At 40.2% G+C, this 9,909-nt stretch overlaps 1 protein-coding gene across 3 annotated transcripts in view; it reads right to left on the reverse strand.

Moving 5' to 3' along the window:
- Positions 1–9,909, reverse strand: part of LOC111874518 (forkhead box protein N3) — a 58,987-nt gene that overhangs the window by 22,319 nt on the left and 26,759 nt on the right. Inside the window, exon 2 of one of the 3 annotated variants that reach the window (XM_033755479.1) lies at positions 4,765–4,847. The exons of the other annotated variants lie outside the window; for them this stretch is intronic. The gene's annotated coding sequence lies outside the window, so the exon portion shown is untranslated. The remainder of the gene's footprint in view (positions 1–4,764; positions 4,848–9,909) is intronic. 3 annotated transcript variants of the gene reach the window in all.

Genomic DNA, 9,909 nt, shown 5'->3' on the forward strand with positions numbered 1-9,909 from the left:
CGCTATCCCAGCTCCTCTGTATTTAAGGTACAACTGACATAAATAAATATATATATATATATACGTCTATATACATTTAACACAACGGTAAAATTAAATTAAATCTACTGTTGACATCCTAATGAACTGTATACAGGCCTGTATTACAACGCATTGCTAACCACTTCACCGTGGAAAGATCTGATGTACTCTATAAACACATTATTAAACTGAAGAGCTATAAATTACTTCTATCTGTACAACGTCGGCAATAAAATAAGAAATGAAAGTCTTAATGAGGTAAATGACAATGTGAAGGACTATTTTTTACATAAATCCGACACAATTCTATTTATCTTCATGTAAACTATTATCTGGAGCCGATATGTACCATTCAAATTTATATAGATAAATTTTAATGCTGATCTCCCAAGCCAAATTTAATCGAAATTCCTTAAGCGATCTGGAAGATGAAATCCGATTATGCTGAACGGATATTACTTTCCTATTATACGTATACATAATTAACGTCCACTTCTAGGGTCCTCTAGAGACGATACATGATTATGACATATTGCAAGTACCACATCGGGACAAACATACACTCACGCGACTTGTAACGAAGAGAAAGAATACAATGTATCGCAAGTCACAATCAGCACAAACATACGCTCATACAACATAGTTCTACATAGTAAGAAGAAGAAAGAAAGAAAGAGAAAATTGAAAAAGAAAAGAAAGCGAGAGTTTAAGCGAAATCCACGCCCGAAAGCTTTGATACACACTACAAAATGAGCATCCGCAACGGAAGTCGGGATCACGTGTGTACTAGTGTCGTGCAGTAGCGTTGCCGATAGCAACTTAACTACCCACGTTTCCATGGAAACCACGCCCCCACCCCGCAGAAAAGAAGAGGCGCAAACAGAAGCTGCTGCATTTTTTTAATGCTAAAGGAATCAATTCACGTAAGTTGTCGCAAACGAACCCACGTGCTTCCTTTAAAATAGTATCACACTCGGTCAAAGACAAGAAACATGACCTCAAATGGAGTTTTACTGCTAATCCAATATAAAACATGAATGTTTTAAACATGCTTCATTGGGCCATCAATGGGGTCGGGATAGCGTAGTTGGTATAGCGACTAGCTACGGGCTGGACGACCGGGGACTCGGAATTCGAGTCTCGGTAGGGTCAAGAATTTTCTCTTCTTCACGTCGTCCAGACCGACTCTGGAGTACACCCAACCTCCTATCCAATGGGTACTAGCGGCTCTTTACACGGGGATAAAAGGGCCGGGGCGTGAAGCTGACCACTCAAGTGCCGAGGTCAAGAAAACGTGGATCTATACATCCATTCCTCCATACACCTTCATGGCGTAATGCTTAATTAGTTAAGCACCTGGGCCATCAATAAAGATTGAAAACACGCAATCCGTACCTGACCGCATATACAGAATTTCCACGTGCGTTCTTTCCGTAACAGTCTATTCCAGTGCGACCAAATACTATAATGCAACGCCCTTTCTTCCAACGAGAAACTCCATTTTTTTATATAGGATTGAACATATCACTCTGTTCTGAGGGTTGCACGCAAAAAGAAAAAATACTGCTAAGAAATAATAAATTCGAGATTTAATACCTTAAATACGTGTCTTCACAAATATCATTAGTCAGCAATTGGAACTCCCCATAATCATTCTTAAGGACCCCAAAATAATGCGACCCTTCTTTTCTACGAAGCAGAATCTGGGAGATGGGGGGGGGAGAGATTCGTTTATATTCTAGCGAATATGCACTTCTATGATGTCGTCCTTTATGAAAATCGAAACTATCCTCTTTGTAAGGACCTGTAATATTAAACTTTTAAGTCCGTCAGGCAGTTATCAAAATGAAACTTGCAGACGGATGGATACAATATACTTCACATGGGTTCAGTTTATACATGTAGTGCAAATAAGACATAAATATGGCAAATGTAAGAACAAATTAGGATACACATCACAGGCTAACATTCCTAGCGAAACAAATAAGATCCTTAAGAAAGGCCTTTAAGACAGCAATGCGCTGTCATCTACGAACCTGACTTGACTCACCCAGTGTCACGCATGGAAGCCACACAAAGAGAAGCCTCACGACTTGCTACATAAGCCTACAAGACGTAACATATGTGAAGTTAATTTTACTTGTTTGTTTCATATTGTTTCATGTTGCATGGGGCATGTTATGTCGAACGAGATGTGCGGATAAATTATGAACATGGCTGGTAATGTCCGGAGGGGTGTGGTCGTCCGCTAGCCTGAAGAGAAATACGTATTTAATTTGAGATTTTCACATCGGTAATTATGAAGTTCTATGTTCGGACTAGATCAGAAACATCTGTAAAGTTTCGAAATGTGGTGTTGGAGAAGGATGGAGAAGATCAGTTGGACCGATTAAGTGAGAAATGAAGAAGTGTTAATTAGAGTCAGTGAGCAGAGGAATGTCCTACACGAAATAAGAAAACGGAAGGGTAGTTGGATTGGTCATGTTTTACGCAGAAACTGCCTTCTAAAAGAAGTTATTGAAGGAAAGATAGAGGGGCGGATAGAAGTGACAAGAAGACGAGGAAGAAGACGTAAGAAGATGCTGGATGACCTTGGGGACAGAAGAGGATACTGTCATTTGAAGGAGAAAGCTCTAGATCTCATTAAGTGGAGGAATTGTTTTGGAAGAGACTGTGGACCTGTCGTCTGACAGATTACTGATGATGATGATGTTCGGACTACACGGCATTATACCGCAGATGATAAAACTCAAAATATTTTTTGACGGCACCATGACCAAAGTTCAGTTTAAAATCCTGCTTTTCAAAAAGAATGTAAAATTTTGATTTCCGAAGGCGGAGAATGTGTAAAAGGATTTCGGTATTCCAAATTCAAAAATCTACTGGATGCGACAATACACAGCAACAAAGCAAATTGAATCTTACAAAGAAATATGTTCTATATTTTGGAAATACTGTATTGGGATATGAGCTCCGTTTGCAGATCGGCACTCATCCAACTGTAACTGAGTTGTTGCCACGTGTGCCCCCACATATCTTGCGAAATGCACGTGTAGCTGTAGATTCCATATTCTTCCAACTACCACCCCCCAACCCCAAAATGAAGGCCAATAAATCCGCCCTCACTGATCTATCCACTTATTCCGAAATTGGGAAATCTTTCTGCCACACCTTATCGAATTCTGGGATGCACCGCCTTCAATGAAAGATGAACATTCTGGGAATCTGTATAAGAGTTACTTACTTCCTTACTCATGGAGCTGAGCCCTTCTTGAGAAGCCGCCAGCTGTGCAGCTACTCAAGAATTTTCCAGCATTTTATGGAACCCGAAGGTTCATTACCGTGTTCACAAGACCCCTCCACTGGTCCCTATCCTGAGCCAGATCAATCCAATCCACCCTATCCCATCCTATCTCTCTAAGATCCATTTTAATATTGTTCACCCACCTACGTTTTGGTCTTCCTAGTGGTCTCTTTCCTTCTGGCTTTCTCACCAGTATCATCTACGCATTCCGCTTCTCCATTCGTGCTACATGCCCTACCCATCTTATCGTCCTTTTTGGCGTGATCATTCTAGTTATACTCGGCGAACAACACAAGTTGCGAAGCTCCTCATTATGCAGTTTTCTTCAACCTCCCGTCACTTCATCTCTCTTCGGTCCAAATATTCTCAGCGCCCTCTTCTCAAACACCCTCAGTCTATGTTCCTCCCTTAATGTCAGAAACCAAGTTTCACACCCATACAGTACCACAGGCAAAATTATAGTTTTGTATATTCTAATTTTTATGTTTTTGGACAGCAGACGAGAAGACAAAAGGTTCTGGACTGAATTGTAACAAGCGTAAAAGCGTTACTGTTGGAATGTTGCCACAAAGATTTGTACACTGAGGGTTAAATAACAAGGCTTAACTGAGTCGTCTGCAGATCTAAAGCAACGAACGTAAAGAAAGCGCGTGTTCTACGCCCGTGTTTCCCAACATGAGGGCCATAAAGATTTTTCGGGAGCAGCAGAAAATGCGAAAATATCACATATGGGTCATTCCATGTGAAGTCATCCAGATAGGTCGCTCGACCATTTAAAAAAAATTATATTTTGTACACTTATTCCTACATATTCTCATACCTCAAAAATATTTTTAAAAAATTTAACCCGCTCGGTTCTCCCGGTACAACCGTTTTAATAATGCAAAACGACGCATTTTCGGCTGAAATGGTGGTTTGCGTTATCTTCTATAACTCGGTAACTATTGATGCTACAGACTCCAATAAAAAACCAATTTGTTCCTCATGATAACGACTACAAATCATGTTATTGCAAGTTTTAACTCAACTCACTTCCTGTGGGTCTAATTAAGCTTGGAACTTACCTATCGATTTTGAAAAAAAAAAAAAATATTTTTGACCTTCAAAAACCAATGGGAGGGGGGGCAAGTATGAGATCTGTGGTTACTACCCTTTGTTGTTGCCTCCATGGGGAATATAATTACGTAGTTTTGAACTCCGTATCTATTTTCCAAAAATTTTCAGGATCTCCCAAACTTTGCTCTGGGCCAAAAATCGGCCATTTTTAACATCTCATATCTCCTGTGGAGAAGCTCCGAAATGTTTTAAATTCATAGCAAATAATGCTCTATCGTAGGGTATCTTGGAGATAAATTAAAACTTTTATGTTCAACAAATAGCGAAGTTGTGGGTACTTTGAATTTTACCAAAAAAAATCAATACCTCAACAATTGGCTTACCTGCATCCAATGGTATTAGTGGTTCTTTATTCGGTATAAAAGATGAGATTTATCTTTTGTCATTCCGAGAAGTAAGTATAGGCCTGCAAATGATTAAAATAGAGCATTATTTGCTATGAATTTAAAACATTTCGGAGCTTCTCCACAGGAGATATGAGATGTTAAAAATGACCGATTTTAGGCACAGAGCAAAGTTTGGAAGTTCCTGGAAAATTTTGGAATATAAGTATGGGGTTCAAAACTACGTAATTATATTTCCCATGCAGGCAACAACAAAGGGCAGAAACCACAGATCTGATACTTTCCCTTCCCATTGGTTTTTGAAGGTCAAAAATAGCTTTTCTACCAAAATCGATGGGCAAGTTTCAAGCTTAATTAGACCCACAGGAAGTGAGTTGACTGAAAACTTGCAATAACATGATTTGTAGACCATATCATGAGGAACAAATCGGTTTTATATTGGAGTCTCTAGCGTGAATAGTTAACGAGATACAGAACATAACGCATTTCAGCCGAAACTGCGTCTTTTCGCATTATAAAAACGGCTGTACCGGGAGAACCGAGCGAGTTTAATTTTTTAAAAATATTTTTGAAGTATGAGAATATGTAGAAATAAGTGTACAAAATATAATTTTTTTAAATGGTCGAGCGACCTATCTGGATGACTTCACATGGAATGACCCATATACTGAATTAATTTTAATCCCAATTAAAAATATGCAGCTACACTTCTGACGAATTATTATTTTCCGCCTTATTTTCACAACTTTTGTCTAATGTTCAAAATGCTGTGTGTGTGTGTGTGTTTCTTCCACACTGCCACGTTACATTTCACTATAAACGCTGTTAGCATATGTTTCGGTCAACACTGAGGCCATCATCAGGTACATGGCACTGCCCGTCAGGTGGTACACTGTTAATGTTTGTATTCCATTATCTCTTGCTGAGTGAAACATTAATTAAAAATTTTAAAGTTAATGTTGATAGTTGAAATTCAAGTACGTATCATTTGGAGGTTTATGAAATTAGTACACCTCGTCGTTTTCGAGGTCCCTGCTATAATCGCGTTGCTGTCTCTCTTTTATTTAGTGTAGTAATCGTGGTTAATCCATCACACTCTACCATACAAACAGAAGAGAAAAACAGCAGCTCGATTACACCAGGGACCTCCAAAACGACGAGGTGTGCTAATTTCATTAACCTCCAACAGATACGTACTTGGATTTTAACTATCAACTTTAACTTTAAAATTTTAATGGCGTTTCACTAAACAGCAGATAATGGAGTACAAACATTAACAGTTTATCAGATCAACGAATGTAACTGATGACTGTTTCAGTGCTGACCGAAACATTTCGTACGGCGTTAAAAGAGAATGAAATGTTGTGTGTTAAGAAAACACTGCCATATGAAAAATAGGCTAAAGTTGTGAAAATATGACTTAAATAATACAGCAATTATTATTTATTTGCGTGCTAACTCAACATGTCAAGGGCCAATTGCAAAGTAAGCAGGAGTGAAAGAAACAAACAAACATACGAAGTACAAAACAAGACAATTTATAACATCTAAGTAAAGATTATAATAATAAAAAAGAGTATTAATAACAAAAATAAAAGTTTTAATTTAGCAGATGGTAACAGTATCAGGTAACAGTTCAGAGGTGAGAAAACAAAATACCGTATTTACGCATGTATAGGCCGCACATTTTTTGCCAAAAATTCAAGAGGAAAACTGGGGTGCGGCTTATATTCGAAATATTCGAAATCACACTTCGTTTAAAAAAAATATATTCATAATTAGTAATACGGGGTGTTCAAAGATCGAGGAATTATTTTTTCTATAATTTGTCTGAAAATTGTGCTGCGGCCTATACATGCGTAAATACGGTACATATATGCATTTACAAGGATACAGTACATAGTGTATTATAATGCGTAATGCGAAATTAACGATAATAATGAACTCCATCTACTGAACTGCTTAACACATGCTGAGAGACAAGGGACAGGGAAGCATTGGAGAAAGAAACCACAATAATACAGAAGTGAACAAACAAAACAAAGATGAAGAGAATACACAAACACCGTAATAACTAAGAAATACACAACGCAGAGCCTTAAATACGTATTATTAACAATTTTAGGTAGAAGAAGAAACTGTTCCGATTGCAAATATGTCGAGATCTTTACCCACCGCGTTGGCAGCATAGGCGCACCGAGCAGAAGGACAGTGTTTATTAGAGGGACAAACACTAAAAGTTTAGAGGTCCCTAACACTGCGAATAGGAACAAGAAGACTAACATTTCCCAAGAAGGGAGTGCAGGCCACGACAGACCTGAAAAAAGGTGCATCAAGGTGACGTCTCCGCTTACGTAAAGAATGCAGACTTCATTTATCTAAGGCAAGAGTATAACTGTAAGCAGTGTTTCTCAACCGCAGGGCCGCGGCCCGGTACCGGGCCACGGTCTCACAAAGGCTGAGAACCATTGATGCAAGAAACATGAGGGGGGGAAAACGACAGAAATAGACGGAAGCAAACTTCTGCTGGATGCGCTCAAGTCTGCTGGCATCGATAGACGTGATGGAATTCCAAACTACCGAGGCATATTGCAACCTAGATCTGATTAACGTAAAGCACAGCACACATAAAGACACCAGGGAAGAAAATGTGAAGTTTATGAGCGACTAGGGCCTAACAGCTTTACGCATTCAGAAAATAACAAAACAACAACTGTGAAAATATAATTTTGAATCAAAGAAAACACCTAGGTCCTAAATACTGCTGGTGCAAAGTTGATGCTCGTAACTCAGACCACTTGTCTTCCTGCAGTATGACATAACACAGCGGCCTCCGTAGTCTAGGGGTAACGTTCCCACCTCATGACTCAAGGTACGCGGGTTCAAACCCGGTGGAGGTCATGGAATTTTTAAGGGCGGAAAAATTTAGGGAACAAGTCCTCCGGGAGGGACTTTAAGCCGTGGGTCCCGTGTCGTAGCTTTACGGCACGTAAAAGAACCTCATGCCTCAAGGAGGTCTCTGAGCTAAATTATAAGGACATTTTCCGCCCAACAACAGTCTCTAACGCCTCTGGTAGATGGGGGAAGCATCTAGATACCGCTGAGCCAGTAGAGGCCGAACTCGCTGGCTGAGTCGGGACTGATGGCACGCACCAGTATCGGTAGGGTATAGAGACTGGTAGAATATCACAGGACGACGTACAAAAGATCAAACTGGTCGCGGTGCATGGGGAAATCCACCCCATCCAATAATAATAATAATAATAATAATAATGACATAACACGAGTTTTAGCAATATTAAGTCTCATGCAGTTAGCAGTGCACCAGTCACTCACGGAATTAACGTCAGATTGGAGTAAGATGCAATCATGTGGCGAGCTAATGAAGCGAAAAATGTTGAGATCTTCAGAAAGATTAAAAAGTTTCAGTAGTTAATGGATACATAGGTCATAAGCACAACAGACCACTGTAGGTCGCGGAGCAAGGGCCGAGAAGGCATACCCCTCATAAATTCATTCATACATAGGTCATTAATGAATACTTTGAAAAGGTCTCAAGACAGAGCCTTGAGGCACACCGGAAGTTACATGAAAAGATAAGGAGAGGGTACCAGAAACGTGAACCCGAGACTGTCCGTTGGTTAAGTAACTGCGAAACCAGCCGGCGTAACCATCAGAGAGTCCAAAAGAGCTCAACTTAAGCAACAGCAGGTTATGGGGGACGAGATCAAAATAGACAGCAGCAGCTTGACACTGATCACGGGCAACAGGAGTCATACAGTCAAGAAACGTTACCAAATTAGTAACTGTAGATTCTGATTTGGTGAAGCCATGCTGGTTGCGATTAAGCTCAATGTAATGCAAAACACGATAGAGAATAATGAATTAAAATAATCAGAGACATTATTAAGAATAGAAATGGGTCTACAGCTGCTCACAGCGGCGTGATTGCCTCTTTCAAATATGGGTACAATAATCTCTTCCTTTCATCCGGTATGGAATTACTGATGAGTGAGGTGCAAGTTAAATATATGCCCAAGAAGATGAATACAAATTACTGAACAGCCACGTTACGACAAACCCAGAGATGCCGTCAAGTCCACCGGATTAAGGTTTAGTCTCTTAATGGCCTTGCACACATCCGCATCGGAAACAGAGGCAAGGGATACGAATTCAGAAGATCGTGAAAGTGGGGTAATGTCCACAGGGCAATGATTATTACACAGTGTGTCCAGGTTCTCTTAGGACTGTGTTCATTAAAAATACAAGACGTGAATTATTTTCAAAATTTGACTCTTTTTATTCAAAAGTCTCCTTCTCAATCAATACATAGCTGGAATCGATTGAAAAGTTTTCGAAAACAGTCACTATACTCTTTTTGTGGAATCGCATTTAGAACTGCGGTACATTCCCTTTGGATGTCCTGGATGGTGTCGTGACAGTCTCCTTTCACCGCCAACTTAACTTTTGGGAACAACCAGAAATCTGCTGGAGCCAAATATGGCGAATGCGAAGGATGATCAAGGGCTGTGATCCCTTTTCTGGCCAAAAAATCGCGCACGATCTTCGATTTGTGGGGTGGGGCATTGTCGTGGAGGAGCGACCAGGAACCTTGCTCTCGATATTCAGGTCGAATTCGAGGAATTCTCGCCCACAAACGATTGAGGACTCCGAGATAATAATGAGAATTCACTGTTTGACCTTCTGGCAGAAATTCCTTGCGAATGATTCCTTCGGAATCGAAGAAAACCGTTAGCAGTGTCTTTACTCGACTCTTTTGCATGCGCACTTTCTTTGGTTTCGGCTTCTTTGGGCTCAACCACGCTGCACTCTGCCGCTCTGAGAGGCTCATATGGAAAACACTATGTCTCGTCACCAGTAACAATCGATTTTGTAAATTTTGTATCACTTTGGGCCGACCGCAACATGTCTTTGCAGTGTTCCATTCTGGCATGCTTTTCATCGCCTGACAGCGCGTGCGATACAAACCGCGCACACGCCTTCCGTTTGCCCAGATCCTCGGTCAAAATTTGATGCACAGTACTTTTTGGTATTCCCAAAAGCCTTCGATGAGTCTTGCAGAAACACATTTGTCTGATGCAAGGATTTCGGTCACTTTTTTTT

The sequence above is a fragment of the Cryptotermes secundus genome, unplaced genomic scaffold, assembly GCF_002891405.2.
Source record: "Cryptotermes secundus unplaced genomic scaffold, Csec_1.0 scaffold629, whole genome shotgun sequence".
NCBI classification, from domain to species: Eukaryota; Metazoa; Arthropoda; class Insecta; order Blattodea; family Kalotermitidae; genus Cryptotermes; species Cryptotermes secundus.